Raw genomic sequence first — 18,133 nt, forward strand, 5'->3', positions numbered from 1 at the left:
TATGAAAAAAATGGAATGTAATTAACCAAACCAGGATATGGCCCCAAGACAGAGAAATGAACACTCTGGTTCTTAGAAAGGGAGCCCAGGTGTCAGAAATGGCATAGTCAATCCTTCATCTGTGAAAATTCAAGATGCAGATACTCATACTTAGCAAGCAGATGGGAAGGCATGAAAAAGGAATGCTCACTACAACTATTTCCAGGTCACCTTCCAATTGGTCAATTGTTTTAACGCTGTCAACAAACTTACTTTGCATGTAGCCAGGCAAAACTAATTTAATTCTATTTTTTTCTCTCTTTGATGAACTTTAGGAGGTCAAAATAAAGATATAAAAACTTAAGATTAAACCTGAGTCTGAGTAAGTCAAGCCTATATCAAAATGAGCAGTATCTGAGGAATTTAGAGCTTGGTAATCCAGAAAAATGCCAACACCTTATTCCTAAACAATTTCAGTAAGGGGGGGGGGGGGGTGGTGACAAAACTTCAGAACGCAAGATAAGCACATTTCAAAGGTGAAAAGTAACTAAAAATCATTGAAATGTCCAATTTCTAAAAGCTTCTCAATACAGTGCATGAAAATACAGAGAGTTGTCGGCCAAAATGGGTTTTCCTAAAAAAATGCCTCACAGACTGTTACGACCATGGTCCTTTAAGCACCTAAGACATCTGATGCGTTGCTGGGGTGTTTGGATACGTGGATGACATAAAGGTGCATGCATACAGGTCCTTTGACAGATCTGCTCGAAGCTTCCGTGTGTCTCACGGCCCTGGGACCTAGGCCACTGGGCCTGCGTCCAACGAAAGGCGAGCAGGGGGTGGGACAGCACCGGGATTTTCCTTCCTCGCTCATTCATTCTGTGATTCACTGGTTCCTGGAGGCGGTTCACAGGCGCGCGCGGAGGAAAGGCGGAGCACGGAGCACAGCCCTGGCTGGGTGCGGTCCGGCGCCTGCAGGGAGGGTGAGCAGGGCCGGCGAGGGGGCGCGGGCGGGGGGCGCGGGGGGCGCGGGCGGCGGGCGGACGCCCGGGAGGGGCGGGCGCGGCCGCCTGCGCCGGAAGTGAGTGTTTGGCGGCGGGCGGGGGCAGCTAGCGGCGGGGCGTGAGTCGGTCCACTCGTCCGCTGCCCGGCCCTCAGCTCCGCCTTCTGCGCCTCGGCCGGACGCGGCCCCACTGGGATCGGCCACCGCTGGGCGCTGCGGCCGCCCCGCCTGCTGCGCGCTCCCGCCCCGCCCGGTCGGTCAGTCAGTCAGTCACGGTGCGCGCGGCGCGAGAGCTGCGGGCGCTCACGGCGTCTCCGGGGAAGGAGCGCCGCGCCTTAGGAGGCGGCGGGGTGGTGGCGGGAGCAGCGCGAGCAGCGCGAGCGGCGGCTGGCCAGCCCAGGGCCGCTGGAGGATCGAGCAGCTGCCGCGGTGAGTGTTTAGCCTCACCCTCGGGGCGGGCGGAGGGAGCCGGCCGGGCGCGGGCTGTGAGGCGCTGCCTCTGCTCCCGCCTCCATTTTCCCGGCGCCTGGCGCGGCCCAGCCGTCCGGGCGCGGTGCGGGCAGCCGAGCCTGGGGCGGGGTCGCTGCCGGGCCGGGCTCGTGGGACCACGCCCGGCTAGGCGGCGGCGGCGGGTGGGTGGGGGTCGTTGGGGCCTGGGCTGCCCCCTGCGCCCCTGGGGGCAGCGACGGAGGGAGACAATGAGATACAGGACCGCCTGGAGGGTGCGGTTGGGGTTGGACCCAGTACGGGGGGCTGGTGGCCCGGGACCGCGAGGAGGAAAGGACTCTTCCCCGACTCGCCGCAGAATCCAGTGATTCCATGTCTGGGATTCCTCGGGCTTCGGTGGCCCCCACCTTCCATACATGAATTCATTGCAGAGATACAGAAATGCGGGGCGCCTTCTGCGTCTTGTTTCTAATTAAGCAGGCTAAGTAATTGCGCTCTTGCTTTTGAGCCCCCTCTCATGTTGCTGTGTCCGTGTGCATTCCCGCCGGAAATCCAAACTGCAGTTCGTTGGGGGGGGGGGGGGCGGGCGGGGGACGGTAAGGAGGAGAGGGAGGCAGAGTAATACTATTAGGATGCCTTCATTTCAAGAGTCTGTAAGATGCGGTTTTCTTATTCAGACAGTGTCTTAGGGTGTCCCCACAGTGTGAACTGGGAACCGCATAAGCCTTTACTGCTTGTAAGCACGAAGACGTTGCTGAGTATGAAATAAGAGCTTTTTGGAAGGGTATAAGCATCGCATCAAATGTGTCTCGTGTGGGGGAGGTTTCTTCTATTTTGTGGGAAGAGCAGTTGGGGAAATCTGGGAGAACTGAAAGGTTCTTCACTTAACCTCCCCATAAGGGTTGATATGTCTGCAGCATTTCTTTTGAAGATCTGGAGAGCTGCCTGTGTGTATGTAAAATCTGTATAGGAACCGTAAAGGTAATGGGCTAGGGATAGAGCGTGAACGGATTGTTAAAAGGGTGGTAGTGAGTTCAGAGGAATATTAAATTCAGCGAATCTTTGTGGAATACCTTCTTGTCTGTTAGAGTGAGAGACACACAAAGTGGACAAGACCTTCAGCACAGCTTGATGGAAAGAGCTTTTTGAAGCCAGGGAAACCAGAGGCTTCATAAACCTGGAATTGTCTAGTAGTGTGACGGTAAAGCTGTTAACTCTCAGCAGTACTTTTCTATCAGTAAAATGGGAATAACATCACCAGTTTATCTCCCCAGGTGGTTGCCAAAGAGATTGAATGAGATAATGTATGCCAAATGCCTAGCACCTTGCAAGGCTCTGAGGTGTTAGCAAATGTTGATTCCTTTCTTCCTTAGCCTACTGCTCTTGAGATTTACCTGAGGGTAAGGTGGGGGAAGAAGTTAAGGTAGATAATTGTAATGCAATGCATTATATAATAAAATGTTGAAGTAGAGCTGCAAAATATGGGAGCAAAGAGGAGAGAGAGATTAATTCTAGATTGGGAACACTGGGGGAAAATTCATGGACGCTGTGGCATTTAAGTGGAACCTTTAAGAATGGGTAGAATTTCAGCTGATGTAGATGGAGAGGACATTCCAAGCAGAGGTGGCACTATCCTTTGAGAGCCCAATTGAGTAAGACCAATGGGGGAAGGGCAAAATAGAGACGCTCAAAAGCCTTTTCCGCGCTTGTTGAGTCTGACCTTCAAAGATTGTCTCTGTTATTTTGCTTTTTGTGTTGCGAATTTCCCAGAAACCAGATCTAGCCCTATCCAAAGAAGTACAAAAATGTCAACAAGGCTTTAATACATGAGTTTTTGGATTAGACATTTTGTGTAATTTGGACTGCTGCTCTCTTCTGTTTGAATTTAATAAAGAATTATTTGTAGATGTTTCCTCGTGGTGCATATTAGCTCCATTTGGTAGAAAAAGCAGCTGATTTTTCAGATTGAGAGGTCTCACTAAGATTATATAGTAAGTGGCTAACAGGAGTGGAGTAGTGTGCACATATTGGGTGTGCCTCATACTCTTGGTCAATATAATTTGGTTTTCACTAATGTTTTAACACTTTATTTTCTGAAGAAGTGTTTTTAAGCATGTCTTTGAGAATAATTGAGATGACTTTCCTTTTGGTTTTGCTACCTTTTGGTTTTCACCCCATACATAATTACTGTATTTTTTAGATTAGCATGGTGGATGGTATCACACTATTCGTAGAGTCTATAGAATCTCATGGCTTTGCTTTGGTTCTGAAGTATTTGAATGTCAACATTATTGTTAATCTCAAACTCTTATTTTAGAATAATTAATATTAGCAAAACAAGATATGTGACCTAGGCTAACCTCTTATCTTGGATTTTAATTCCTTTACCTGTAAAATGAGAAATTTGGATTAGATCACTGGTTTTCAGTGTGTGTTTTACTGAACTCTGGAATTTTGAGGAGGACCTTCAAGGGCTCTGCGGATGTTTCACTTAAATCTCATTAAAAATGTATTTAAAACCTACAATGATAAAAAGTGACTACTAAATGACATGCCTTGTTTTTAATGCTTTACATATAAAATTTATTTAATTCTTGCCATAATTCTATGAAGTAGGTTCTGTTACAGTCTGAGCAAACAGGCTTAGACTACAGAAGTATAAAATGACAGAGCTGGGTGTGAAACCATTCAACATAATTCTTAAGCTTGTTTTCTTAACTACATTTTTATACTGCCACCATAATAAAATATATAACACACACAAATTTTTTATTGTAAAATACACAACATAAAATTACCATTTTAACTATTTTTAATTGTACATTTCAGTGGTATTAAGTACATTCACAAAGTTGTACAACCATTATCACTATCTTCAGAACTTTTTCATCATTCCAAACTGAAATTACTCATTAAATAATAACTCTGTACCCCCCCCCCCACCTCCCTAGTCCCTGGTAGTTACTTTTCTACTTACTGTTTTTATGAATTTGACTTCTCTAGGTACTTTATATAAATGGAATCCTACAATATTTGTTCTTTTGTATTTGGCTTATTTCACTTAACATAATGTCTTCAAAGTTCATTGTATACCATGAATCGGAATTTCGTTCTTTTTTTAAGTGTGTGTATGCACACACGCACACAGACACACACACACACACCACAGTTCTCTTGGGTATATACCCTGAAGTAGAATTGCAGGATCTTATGGTAATTGTATGTTTGATTCTTGAGGAACCTCCATGCTGTTTTCCACAGTGGCTGTAGCATTTTATACTCCTACTAGCAGCGTACAATGGTTCTGGCTTCTCCACATCTTCAGCAACACTTGCTGTTTTCAGGGTTTTGTTTTGTTTTATCATAGCCATCCTAATGAGTGTGAAGTGGCATCTTATTGTGGTTTTGATTTACATTTTTCTAATGATTAGTGATATTGAGCATATTTTCAAGTCCTTATTGACCATTTGTGTATCTTTGTAGAAATGTCTATCCAAGTCCTTTGCCCATTTTTAAAAATTGGGTTTTTATTGTTGTTGTTGAGTTCTAGGAATTCCTTATATATTCTGGGTATTAATTTCACATCAGATCCATGATTTACAATGACTTACAACCCATTGCCATGGGTTGTCTTTTCACTCTGTTGATGGTATCCTTTAATGTAAACAAGTTTTTCATTTTAATGAAGTCCACTTTATCTTGTTTTTTCTTTTGGTGCTGATGCTTTTGGTGTCATGTCCAAGAAATCATTGCCAAATCCAATGCCATGAAGGTTTTCCCATATGTTTTTTTCTAACAGTTTTATAGTTTAAGCTTTTATGTTTAGTTAATATTTATGTGTGGTGTTAGATACGGGTCCAACCACATCCTTTCACATGTGTATATCCAGTTTACAGCACCATTTGGTGAAAGGACTGTTTTTTTCTCCATTGAAAGACCTCAGCAACCCTCACATACATACACAAAAAATTTTAGTTCACAAGTGGCTGGCATTGTCGGGTGTTTGGGTGTTTGTGTGTTGGTGTGGAGGTGACTCACTGTGATTGGATTTAGTGTCTTTGCATTCGCTAGCAGGTCAACATGCAAATCTTCACTAAGACTTTGACCGGCAAGACTATTGCCTTGGAAGTGGAATCCAGTGACACCATAGAAAAAGATCCAGGATAAAGAGGCTCATTATTGCAGGCAAGCATCTGGAAGATGGCCAAGCTCTTTTTGATTACAATATCCTGAAAGGGTCGACCCTGTACCCTGCCCTGCATCTGAGGCGTGGTATGCAGATGTTTGCGAAGACCCTGACTGGCAAGACCGTCACTCTGGAGGTGGAGCCCAGTGACACCATTGAGAATGTGAAAGCTAAGATCCAAGATAAAGAAGGGATCTGCCCTGACCAGCAGAGGCTCACCTTTTTGCAGGCAAAGCTGCTGGAAGATAGCCGCACTCTGATTACAGCACCCAGAAAGGATCAACCCTGCACCTGGTTCTCCATCTGAGGGGTGGCTGTTAATTCTTCAGTCTTGAATTTATATACCCAATGATGGCATTACTCTGCGTTCTAGCCATCTGCCCCACTCTAGGTTTAGATATTACCAGTTTCATTAAAGCTGAATTGATGTTTTTTTAGATAGCTATTCAAAATGTTAATAAAGGTTTTGTTGCATGGTAAAAAAAAATTTTGTTAACAAATTGAAAACTGTAACAACATATTCAAAACCAATTTTGAAAAAAAAAACTTACAAAAATTTTTTTTTCAATTTAACTGAAGCATATCCTGAGACTACAAAAGCTGCTACCTACTTGGAATTACTTATCTGGGTGAAATCAAAACAAAACTTTACAGTAATAAATGGTTTGCTTAGATTGTTATAAGACTATAACTAACATACTTAATCCTTAACTTGTCTCTTTGAGTTGGTAATAAATTAATATATTTGAACATAGAATAGTATTAGCAGCACTTGTGTCAGTTTTACGTATCTGAGATGCTGTATAAAGATTTCATCTGGAGGGGCACCTGGGTGGCTCAGTCGGTTAAGTGTCCAACTTCTGCTCAGGTCATGATCTCACAGTTTGTGAGTTCAAGCCCCGCATCAGTCTCTGTGCTAACAGCTCAGAGCCTGGAGCCTGTTTTGCATTCTGTGTCTCCCTCTCTCTGCCCCTCCCCTACTCACACTCTATTTTTCTCTCTCTCTCAAAAATAAACAAACATTTAAAAAAAGAAAATGATTTCAGGGGTGCCTGGGTGGCTCAGTTGGTTAAGGGTCTGACTCTGGCTCGGGTCATGATCTCACTGCTCGTGAGTTGCCCCTCTGTGTCAGGCTCTGCGCTGACAGCTGTGAGCCTGGAGCTTGCTTCTGATTCTGTCTCTGACTCTCTCTGCCCCTCTCCACTCATACACAGTCTCTGTCTCTCTCTCAAATATAAATAAACATTTAAGAAAAAAATAAAAAGGATTTCATCTAGACATGAACCCCAGTGTTTATACCAGCAGTATCAACAATAGTCAAAGTAAGAAAAAAGCCCAAATGTCCATCGACTGATGAATGGATAAAGAAGATGTGGTATATATATAATGGAATATTACTCAGCGATTGAAAAGAATGAAATCTTGCCATTTGCAACAACATGGATAGAACTAGTGTATTATGCTAAGTGAAATAAGTCAGTAAGAGAAAGACAAATATCGTGATTTCACTCATATGTGGAATTTAAGAAACAAAACAGTTGAACATAGAGGAAGGGAAGCAAAGTAATCTAAAAATGGAGGGAGACAAACCATAAGAGACTCTTAAATACGGGTAATAAACTAAGGGTTGCTGGAGGGGTTTTGGGTGTGTGTGGGGGGGGGGATGGGCTAAATGGGCAAGGGACGTTAAGGAGGACACTTGTTAGGATGGGCCCTGGCTGTTTTTTGTAAGTGATGAATCACTGAATTCTATTCCGGAAATCATTATTACACTATGTTAACTAACTTGGATTTAAATTAAAAAATTTCATCTGGGAAAGTTTTATTGGGAAATATTAGAAAACCCCCAAATTACATGTTCTCTAAAGCTCTTACATGCTCTTACTGCTGTTACTTTAAGATGTAATTTACCACATGTTGGGGCAGATGTCTTAAAATACATCACTCTTGATTTACAGATTGGCTTTTAAAACAGTATATATTTTGCTGCTAATAAAATACATATTGTTTTTCTTCGTTGGGCAGAGCTAGATGTAATGGAGAAGTCAGAAGAGCTAGGTATTCACCCCTCTAAAACAGGATCCCGGTTTAAGTGCAGGATACAAGGAATCAGTAGAGAATGTAATCAAGGGAGCAGAGTCCAAGAAGAAAGCACATGGTACTGGGATTTGAAAAAGGGGAGGGATTAGATTTAGAAAAGAAAGGACAAGTAAGTCATCCCTTTACATGAGAAGAAAAGGTTGGGAGGTCCATAATGATGTCTTGTCATTATGTGACACTTAAAATATAAGCCCCCTGGTGAAGAATGGTGAATCTGGAGATAATTGGAACTGTAAACATTTTAGATAGGTCCAAATATTGTAGAATTGCAGTAAACCAATTTTGTAACGGTTCTTAAGAGGTAGATGCTTTTTTGGAAAATACCTTTAAAAGAATCTTGCTAAATTTGATATGTGAAGAGAAGTGTTAGCTAAGTGAGTACAGCAAAACAACTATATACAGTATATTCTTTTCATACCCCAGGTTGTTCATGCCTCTATCCATGGTTCTCAGACATGCTTTGTTCTATTTTTTCCAGTCAAAATCTCACTTTGCGACCCAGCTTCATACACCTTCTTTGTGAAGCTGTTAGACACCAAGCAGAATTGCTTTCTTCTTCATTTCTCTAGACCTTACTTGATTTGCTTTGTGTTGTAGATGATTGTACTGTCTTAAATTCCCCTGAATTTTGGATCATTGGCCCTGCTTTTACTCATCTGAAATACTTCAGTCCCTTAAGCAGAATAGAAATTGAGTAAAGTTTTTAATGAAAACTATTATTTGAAGAATTATTTACAGTTGGTTGCATCTCCTGAAAGGATTCACTAAAATCTAATAATGTTTAATAGTGTTTACTTTATTTATAAAGAATAATTCTTTATTGATTAGTTTATTTTATATTGTAACAAATGGTTTTAGAGACTAGTGAAGGGAATCATGATCCCCTTATCTATGAGTGGAGTACTTTATAAATTTTAGTAATGGCTACAAAACCTTTTTGTTTACAATTTTAAAATAAATACATATTTTTTTAAAGCAGGAGCAATGACTATGCTGCATTATGTTTGAAAAAATCTTGGGTTTACTACTTGGTAATACAGAAATTCCAAAGTCTGCATCTTAAATCTGTTTAATTTGGTACTTGGTTTTAATGCTTGTCTTAACTAGAAGGCAGCTTATATAGGGACATATACCCAAAAAGAATAAGTATATATTTGGCTGTGCTTTCTTACTGGAGATACCCATTGTTTAATTTCCATCCATCACTTTTGCAGATTTAGCTAGTAAAGTTTGCTTTTCCAGTGTGAGGATTTGCACTGATATATTTTTAATAAATGTGTTCAAAATCCATAGAAAACCCTGGAAAGCTTTGAAAGACTTAGAAAATGGTTTCTCTGTTTTTAGGATATGTGAGTGATTCAAGATGACACACCTTGTTTTCTTTTGGAAAACAGATATTTTCTTACTGAGTTTTAAAATGTCTCATTGATTTTTAAGGTACAGATTAACCAATTTTTTGTTTTTGCTGTTGAAAACAGTGGCTAGGTGGTATGCTACTATAGTCACCACAGAAAGTCCGCAAATTTAGACTCTTTGTAAAAAAATAAATGCTTAACTTTTTGACACCTCTTTTAAATACTTTGCCATGAAACAACTAATAAACCTGTTTGATATAAAATACGATGGTCACTCCTCAACTACATCAGTAAAATATTATAACACTTGACAATCTTCTTGCTTCAGCTTGTCTTTTGCTGGCAGTAGTTGCTTTTGAAATTAAATCTTACTTCCTGCCCCCAACTTTCTTTTGTTGAAATCAAAACAGTTGCTTCATGAAGGATTATACAATATAGTTTTTCCATAAAATACTGTTTCTATTAAGGAAATTGTTTACTGTTGAAACTGTATCTTCTCTGAACCCATTTCTTGTAGCACATTCCAAAAAGTCGTGTTCTTTATTTCATTATTGAAAAAGAATCTAGCAAATACTATCACTGTCTCAGAATACTTAGAATCACTTAGTACCAGAATACTTGGATTACTTTATATCAGGTGTGATCGATTGGTGGCCATAATGAAGATGCCAGTGTCATTTTGTGTGTTAAGGAAATCTATATATTCTATTACCTTATATTATACTTAAAATACATATGTATGATACAGATTAAATACAAAAAGAGCTCCTAATATGTTCTTCTTAGATCATCACTCCTACCTCCTGGGGTAGACTCACCTCCATTTTAGAAACCACTATACAGTCTTACTGAATTATTATTGTTAATGGACCTTTCAGAAGAGTTCCATTTTGTAGTGTATAATATTATTATATGAATCCATCTTAAAAATAAAGCACGTAGGGGACACCTGGGTGGCTCAGTTGGTTAAGCATCCAACTCTTGATCTCAGCTTAAGTCATGATCTCCTGATTCCTGAGATGGATCCCCACGTTGGGCTCTGCACAGTCAGTGCAGGAGGATTCTCTCTCTCCTTCTCTCTTTGCCCCTGTCCTGCCCCCGTTCACTCACTCTCTCTCTCTTTCAAAACAAAAAACAAAGACAAACAAAAGTACTTGGGACAAGACATTCTCAGTTTCTTAATGATTGGGAAATGATGTTTATAGAAGAAAAATATGTAAAGTGAGACTTCACAGCAAAGTGAGACCTAAATAAAATTCATTCTTCACCGCAATTGAAATTACAGACTTTTTTCAGAAACGTAAATTTGGATTTTGCATTATGCTTTTGAGGATTATTGAAGGTGAATTAAAGGTACCAGTTAAACATTTAATTTAGTTATTCACTAGTTTTGATAGACATAATTTTTCCATGTTCGTAGTGAGCATTTTTTTCCTGACATTTCTAGTGAGATCTAAAACATTTCTATGACTACCCTTTACCTTCCCCCACTCTCTCTCTACTTCTCCCTATCCTAGTTACTTCTCCTAGAAGCAACTACAACCATAGGTAAATTTTGCCTTTTCTATAACTTTCTATTAGTTGATTGTGCATATGTACTCTTTTATCCCTGACTTCTTGCACCCAGCATGAGGTCTTTAGACGCATGCATGTTATTGCTTGCGTTAGTAGTTTGTTTCTTTTTATTGTGGAGTAATATTCAATTTTACAAGCAGTGTGTACCATAGATTGTTTATCTAGTTACCTATTAATGGACACCTGGGCTATTTCCAGTTTGGGACCATTGTGAAGAAAACTGCTATGAATATGTTTGTACAGGTCTTTTTGTGGACAGATACTTCAATTCTCTTGGATAAAGGAGTCAGATTGCTAGGTCATAGGTAGATGTTATATCTTCTTTTAAAAACTTTGTATTGAGGGACGCCTGGGTGGCTCAGTCGGTTAAACCTCCAAATTTTGGTTTTGGCTCAGTTCATGATCTCACAGTTCGTGAGTTTGAGTCCCGCGTCAGGCTCTGAGTGGCAGTGGGGAGCCTGCTTGGGATTCTCTGTCTCCCTCTATCTTCTGCCTCACTCTCTCTCTCTCAAAAATAAATAAACACTTAAGTAGAAGTAAAAACAGTATTGAAGAAAAATATACAGAAAAGTACACATATCATAAGTGTACACTTTTACAACTTGACTGCTCTTCTGTAACCAGTACAGAGATGAAAAAAAGAAAAACACAGGTGTGCCAGAAGCCCCCTGCCCCACATCTGCTTCTCTATACCCCTGCCCCTCATGGCTAGCCACTACCTTGACTCTAATTCTGCTCTAAAGTTTTTTGGTTTGCTTGTTTCTTGAAAAATTTTTCTTCTACTTTATTGAGATATAATTTCCATATAATAATCTACACACTAAGGTATACAATTTGATGTGTTTTCATACACACATGAAACCATCACTGCAATCAATATAGTAAACATTTCCATCATCCCCCAAAGTTTCCTCATAACTCTTTGCAAGTCGTATCTCCCTTCCCCTCTGTCTCCAGGCAACCTGTCACTATAGATTAGTTTGCATTCTTAGAATCTTATGTGTAGAATCACTCAGTGTTTTTCTCTCTCTCTCTCCCCCTCACCTCCCCCTTCTCTCTTTCTCCCTCCCTCTCCCTGAGCTCTAGCGCTTGCCCACGCTGTAGCGCCCGGGCGTACGCTCGCGCGCTCTCGCTCGCGCTCGCTCTCTCTCTCTCTTTTTCTGTGTGTGTGTGTGTGTGTGTGTGTGTGTGTGTGTGTGTGTGTGTGTGTGTAATCTGGCTTATTTTCAGGTAGAATAATGATTTTTAGATTGTTCCATATTGTTGCTTATTTATCCATTCACCTGTTGATAGATATTTTGACTGCTTCCATTTCTGGCTTTTACTAATAAAGCTGCTATAACATTTGTGTACAAGTCTCTTTTATTTGTGTACAAGTCTCTTTTATTTCTCTTGGATAAATACCTATGAGAACATGGCTGGGTTATATAAGCTAGGTGTAATTTTAATCCTTCAAGAAACTGACAAACTTAGCCAAAGTTGTACACATCATTTTATATATTCAACAGCACTTGGAATTGTCAGTCTTTTGCCTTCTAGCCACTGTAATGCATATGTAGTGGTATCTCATTGTAGTTTTAATTTGCGTTTCCCTGATCCCCTGTAATGTTGAGCAACTTTTCAGGTTCATATTAGCCATTTGGGAAATGACTGCAAGTCTTGCCCATTTAAAAAATTGGGTTGTCTTTTTTATTGTTTAGTTGTAGTAGCAAGTCTTTATATTTTTTCAATACAAGTCCCTCATCAGATATATTTGTGAATATTTTCTCTTAGTCTGTGACTTGCCTGTTTATATTTTTAGTGGTATCTTTCAAAGAGAAGAAGTTTTTATATTGGACTTTATCAAAATATTTTTACTTTCATGGTTTAGTGTTTTCTATCCTTATACATCTTGACTTACACCAAAGTTGCAAAGGTATCTTATGTTTTCTCCTAAGGGCTTTATAATTTTAGCCTTTACATTTCAGTCTGTGATCCATTTTGAATTGATTTTTGTTAATGGTTTGATAAAGAAGTGGAGGCTTCCCCACCCTCAATATTTATATGTTTGCTCCAGCATCTGTTAAAAAAAGCTTTGTACTTCAGTTTGTCAACTATATCTCAGGAATGGTAGAAAAACAAAACCTTTCCTTTTCAACTTACCGACTTTGACATCCTTGTTGAAAATCATTTGACATTGTAAAATGAGCCTATTTCTGGACTGTATTCTGTTACAATGATGGAATTCTCAATTCTTTTGCCATTACTACATTGTCTTGATTACTTAGCCTTAGAGTAAATCTTGAAGGCAGATAGTTTACCCCAGGTTCTTTTTCCAGATTCTTTTGGCTGTTCTGGGTCATTTGCTTTTCCATGTAAATTTTAGAATCAGACATTGGGATATTGGCTATAATTACATAGTGAATACTTAGTTCAATATGGGGACAATTGACATATAATGACGTTCCATCTTTCAGTCCATTAATAATGGTATATCTGCCCATTTATTTAGGTCTTTAATTTCTCTAAACAGTATTTTTTATTTTTCAGTTGCCATGGAGTATGTTATGTGAACACTGCATGCTGTCCTATTTGTGTCATTTCTTACAGCCAAATTGTTATTTACACATGCTTATTTTTATGATATAAATTAAGATTTGGTATGAGATTTTCCATGTGAAAACCTTGTCTAATGCATAGATGAAGGGACCATATATTTTGATATGACAGTGCTAGAAACAGCAGAGATTAAACAGGTATCTTTAGAAACTTTAAAGTATAATTTTACAGCTGTATAGTTATTGGCATAATTCTTTTGGCTTGTATAGTTGTGAATATTAATATTTAAAGAGGTTTATCTTTGTTAACATAGTCCAATAATTTTAGAATGAAAAGTAAAACAATCTTATCAGGTTAATTGGGAAGTAAGTTTTTACAAGAGGATTTTGAGTTTGTAGTTTGCCTTCTCCTTTTTCCCCCCTTTCATTAATGGAAATATGTGACATTTAGAGATGTATAAAGAAGAAAATAAAACTCTGTCCTACCAGGCAGAAATGACTACAGTTTAAATTTTTGATATATTTTCTCACCTTTGTGTATGTATGTTTATATAGCCATTAAGTATGCACAATTTAGTTTTGCTTCTTTCATTTAAAGTTTTATCACTGGCATTTTCCCATACATTAAATGCTTTAGGAATAATTTACAGCACCTGCATTGTAATCCAGAATGGACATAAAACATACCCCAGTTTACTCAGATTTGTTTTTTTTTTTTCTTGTAGGATATTTAGTTGCCCCCCCCCCAATTTTTCCCTGTTTTTTTTTTTCCTTAATATTTGTCTTTGAGCATACTTGTTCACAACTTTTTTTTTATCCATCTTTGAATTTCATTTTAAAATAAATTTGTTTTTTTATCACTTCTAGGACTTTGGTTAAGATCAAGTGTGGTGTCTGTTCTTATCTGTTTAATATCCAATGCATCCTTTGTCCCAGGATAATATAGTAAGTAGATTTTTGGAGCAGGGAGATGGAATAGGAGCTTGCTCCATCTACTCCACACATTGACCTGGTATTGCAGTACCCCAGGAATGATGCACTTCCTCAGGGGAAATACTTAGGTGTCTAAAGTCAACTTAAACTGTGGGGAAATGTATCATCTGGGATTGTGTGCACTGGAATGCTTCTGTCTGTGAGTGTTGGGGTGGGTGGCTTGTGCCTGGGTTCCTGGAGGGGGAGGTGTATATATATATGCACGATGGTCATCTTCCACCCTAGGAGCAGCATGAGTAGAAGTATGATTATACCTGTGGTGGAAGTGGAAATAAATTAATTAGTTTTTAATTTTGAAGAATTTTATTTTTTAACTTCAAGTAATCTACAGAGTGGAGCTCGAACGCACCACCCTGAGATCAAGAGCCACATGCTCTTCCAACTGAGCCAGCCACGTGCCCCTAAAACATTTTAAATAAAAGTGTAAAACATGATAGACATCTGCATATACTCATCAACTGTAGTAATCAGTTTTTATTTTCTTCAAATAACTTATTTGAAGAGATACAATGGGTACAGCAGAAATCTTCTCCTAGATAACAATTTGTGTTGTTCTGCTTCGTGTTTTAGTGCATTTAATACACATGTATCCATAAAATTTTGTTTATTGCTGTTCTGTGCTTTTGAATTACATACAAGTCATAAACTATATTTGCCTCCTAAAATTTTCATTTTTTTATTCAACTAGATGGTTTTACAATATTCAGGCTGATTCTTCTAGATCTGGTTCATATTTTTATCAGAATGAGCCAGTTTTTCCATTCACCTTTTGAATGCTGTGGTGAATTTTTTTGTACATTTTTCCTGACATTTGTCTCTTAAGTACTTGGACACTTAGAGGTATTATTGCAGGATCTTTAGATATGTAATCTCCAAATCTTACAAATATGTAAGCTCTCTGAAGTGATGAGGAATGTGTGTACCTACCAAAAATGTTCCTCTTGTTCCACATCCTCCCCAACTTCTGGTCTGGGTTTTTGTTTTTTTTTTTTAGTTTGTTTCTGGAAATATAGTTATTAGGATAAGGAGTATGAGGTTCTGCAGTATATTCAATGAAATTTTTCATCCATGGAAGTTGTGTTCTTTCAAAGGTCTGTTAAAGAAATTTTTTCTGATCACAGACCAAAGATTTTAAAGAGTTTTGAGTAACGGCATTGTTGCTTATGTTTATTTACAGTGGTATAAAAGTGTTTTCTCTAAAGATACATTAGCTGTCCTAGCTATAAACCTGTTTCATCCTGGAGAATTGACTAAAATACACTAACTCCTATGTTATGACATCTGTATAGATAATTTAGATGATTATTTGGCTAACAACCCCTGACTGATTTTACTTCCGGTATGTTTTTTGGGGAAACATATTTAATTTTTTGTAATCATGTATAGTAGAGTAAAAATGCAGTTATCAGCTAGTTGGTGAATGGTTATAACAAAAGAGTAGAGATCATTTATTCTGAAAATGCTGAATGTATCCTTACAAAATTTGTCTTTAAACTCCCTCACCACGTGCTTGTGTGTGTGTGTGTGTGTAATATAAAAACATTTCAAATTTAAAATATTGTAGCATGTAGAAGTAGGTGCATTCATTTTAAAAGTAAAAAGTATAAACAGTATAAAAGTTCTGTTTTGTTGTTGGAGATTTTAATAAAATTGCCTGAGGGGAGGGACCCTATTTTACTCTTTATATAGCTGTATTCCCTATAACTTACCAGTACAGTGCCCAACTTCATAGTAGTATTTCATTGCACATTTATTGAATGAACAGTATTATTTCTTGTCAAAGAGTACTAATCTGAAGTGAAACATTACTATTTTATTGTACAAATAAGCAGAGTTAATTCTATTTGAACCTAGAATTGTCAATATTCTCAAATAGTAATTTAAACTTTGTTCTTTCTTGTCTTCTGTGAGAGAAGCATGCAGGTAACAGTTGTCCTAAATTGGTATGTTTTATTATAGAGGAACCCAACTCTGGTTGTATTTTTAACCGAAAAGGAAAGCTAACCTATGAATTCACTTGGAATGCCTCATTTGTTTTGTTCCTAAATTCCACATACTAGTGAGATCTTACGGTATTTGACTTTCTCTGACTGACTTATTTCACATAGCATTATACTCTCTAGCTCTGTCCATGTTGCCATTTATCCAAATGGCAATATTTTGTTCTTTTTTATGGCTGAATAATATTCCATTGTATGTTTATACTATATCTTCCTTATCCATTCAACAGTCAGTAGTCATTTGGGTTGCTTCCATAGTTTGGCTATTGTAAACGACACTATAATAAATATAGGGGTGCATGTATCCAATGTTTTTGTATTTGGGGGATAAATACCCAATTGTGCAATTACTGGATTTACATTCCCACCAACAGTGCAAGAGGGTTCCTTTTTCTCCATGTCCTTGCCAAACACTTGTTTCTTATGTTTTTGAATTTAGCCATTCAGACAGGTGTGAGGTGATACCTCATTGTAGTTTTCTTCTGCATTTCCCTGATGATGAGTGATGTTGAGAGCATCCTTTCATGTGTCCATTGGCCATCTGGATGTCATCTGGAGAAATGTCTGTTCGTGTCTTCTGCCCATTTTTTAATTGGATTATTGTGTGTGTGTGTGTGTGTGTGTGTGTGTGTGTGTGTGTGTGTGTGTTGTATCAGTTCCTTATACATTTTGGATAGTAACCCTTTATCAGATGTGTCATTTGTAGATACCTTCTCCCATTCGTAGGTTGCCATTTAGTTTGGTTGATTGTTTCTGTCACGGTGCAGAAACTTCACATTTTGAGATAGTCCCAATAGTTTATTTTTGCCTTTATTTCCCTTGCCTCAGGAGACATATCTAGAAAGATGTTGCTATGACTGACATCAGAAAAATTCCTGCCTGTGCTCTGTTTTCAGGTTTCAGGTCTCCTATTTAGGTCTTTAATCCATTTTGAGTTTATTTTTGTGCATGGTGTAAGAAAGTGGTCCAGTTTCATTCTTTTGCATGTAGCTGTCCAGTTTTCCCAACACCATTTGTTGAAGAGATGTTCTTTTTCCCAATGGATATTCTTCCTGTTTTGTCGAAGATTAATTGACCGTATAGTTGTGGGTTTATTTCTGAGTTTTCTGTTCTATTCCATTGACCTGTATGTCTGTTTTTATGCCAGTACTGTTTTAATTACTACTGCTTTGTAATATAACTTGAAGTCTGGAATTGTGATACCTCTGGTTTTGTTTTTCTTTTTCAAGATTGCTTTGGCTGTTTGGGGTCTTTTGTGATTCCATACAAATTTTAGAATTGTTCTAGTTTTGTGAAAAATGCTGTTGGTATTTTGATAGAGATTGAATTATATCTGTAGATTGCTTTGGGTAGTATAGACATTTTAACAACATTTGTTCTCCTAACCTATGAGCATGAAATGTCTTTCCATTTCTTAGTGTTGTCTTCATTTCTGTCATGTGTTTTATAATTTTCAGATTTCAGGTCTTTTACTTCTTTGGTTATGTTTATTTGTAGATATTTTATCATTTTTGGTGCAATTGTGAATGGGATTATTTTCTTAATTTTACTTTTTGCTGCCTCATTATTAGTGTATAGGAATGCCACAGATTTCTGTATATTGATTTTATATCCTGCAACTGACTGAATTCATTTATCAGTTGTAAATAGTTTTTGGGTGGAGTCATCAGAGTTTTCTTTTTTTTAAATTTTTTTTTAATGTTTATTTATTTTTGAGACAGAGAGAGACAGAGCATGAGTGGGGGAGAGGTAGAGAGAGAGAGGGAGACACAGAATCCGAAGTAGGTTCCAGGCTCTGAGCCGTCGGCGCAGAGCCCGACGTGGGGCTCCAACTCACAAGCTGTGAGACCATGGCCTGAGCCGAAGTCGGACACCCAACCAACTGAGCCACCCAGATGCCCCATCAGAGTTTTATATATTTATATATATAAAATCATATCATCTATAAATAGTAAGAG

The 18,133-nt window shown here is 38.5% G+C and overlaps 1 protein-coding gene and 1 non-coding gene across 2 annotated transcripts in view; both read left to right on the plus strand.

Annotated features, from left to right (window-relative positions):
- The first annotated feature begins 871 nt into the window (after positions 1 to 871).
- Positions 872 to 18,133, plus strand: part of RAPH1 (Ras association (RalGDS/AF-6) and pleckstrin homology domains 1) — a 106,185-nt gene continuing 88,923 nt past the window's right edge. The window contains 1 exon segment of the mRNA XM_019446295.2: positions 872 to 962. The gene's annotated coding sequence lies outside the window, so the exon portion shown is untranslated.
- On the plus strand, positions 14,039 to 14,227 carry LOC128772796 (U2 spliceosomal RNA). Its single transcript, XR_008416947.1, has one exon. It is a non-coding gene; the product is annotated as a U2 spliceosomal RNA (small nuclear RNA).

The sequence above is a fragment of the Panthera pardus genome, unplaced genomic scaffold (assembly GCF_024362965.1).
Source record: "Panthera pardus isolate Hobbes unplaced genomic scaffold, ASM2436296v1 HiC_scaffold_10, whole genome shotgun sequence".
Taxonomy (NCBI): domain Eukaryota; kingdom Metazoa; phylum Chordata; class Mammalia; order Carnivora; family Felidae; genus Panthera; species Panthera pardus.